Source organism: Saimiri boliviensis, chromosome 5, assembly GCF_048565385.1.
Source record: "Saimiri boliviensis isolate mSaiBol1 chromosome 5, mSaiBol1.pri, whole genome shotgun sequence".
Lineage (NCBI taxonomy): Eukaryota > Metazoa > Chordata > Mammalia > Primates > Cebidae > Saimiri > Saimiri boliviensis.
In genome coordinates, this window is record NC_133453.1 from 9,909,234 (window position 1) to 9,910,293 (window position 1,060).

The following is a 1,060-nucleotide window of genomic DNA, read 5'->3' on the forward strand; positions in this document are numbered from 1 at the left end:
AGTGTCAGGTGGTAAGGGCAGTGGCTGGGAGGAAGTCAGTTTACAGATGGATATCCCTTGACTGAGAGACCAAGGACGGACCTCGGGAAGCAGAGCATCAAGGGGCTTCGGGAGAAAGGATGGGAGTCGCAGGGCCAGCTGGCAGCCAGGCCCAGGAGGCTCTTCCCCTCAGCCAGGTGTGGGTGGTGCTGGCAGTACTGGCTTGCCAAGGCTTCCTGAACCAGGGTTAACTTTCAGACTCAGCCTCAACCTATACTCTCTGAGGTCAGACCAATTCAGGATGTACTGGAGCAAGCGAATTTCTTTTTTTTTTTTTTTTTTTTTTGAGACGGAGTTTCGCTCTTGTTACCCAGGCTGGAATGCAAAGGCGCGATCTCGGCTCACCGCAACCTCCGCCTCCTGGGTTCAGGCAATTCTCCTGCCTCAGCCTCCTGAGTAGCTGGGATTACAGGCACGTGCCACCATGCCCAGCTAATTTTTTGTATTTTTTTAGTAGAGACGGGGTTTCACCATGTTGACCAGGATGGTCTTGATCTCTCGACCTCATGATCCACCCGCCTCGGCCTCCCAAAGTGCTGGGATTACAGGCTTGAGCCACCGCGCCCGGCCTCGAGCGAATTTCTTACTGGAGCCCCATTTAAAAAATATCCCTGGCCGGGCGCGGTGGCTCAAGCCTGTAATCCCAGCACTTTGGGAGGCCAAGGCGGGTGGATCACGAGGTCAGGAGATCGAGACCATCCTGGTCAACATGGTGAAACCCCGTCTCTACTAAAAATACAAAAAATTAGCTGGGCATGGTGGCGCGTGCCTGTAATCCCAGTTACTCAGGAGGCTGAGGCAGGAGAATTGCCTGAACCCAGGAGGCGGAGGTTGCGGTGAGCCGAGATCGCGCCATTGCATTCCAGCCTGGGTAACAAGAGCGAAACTCCGTCTAAAAAAAAAAAAAAAAAAAAAAAAAAAAAAAAAAAAAAAAAAATATCCCAGTAGCCAGGCATGGTGGCATGTGCCTGTAGTCCCAGCTACTTGGGAGGCTGAGGTGGGAGGATGCTTGAGCCAGGAG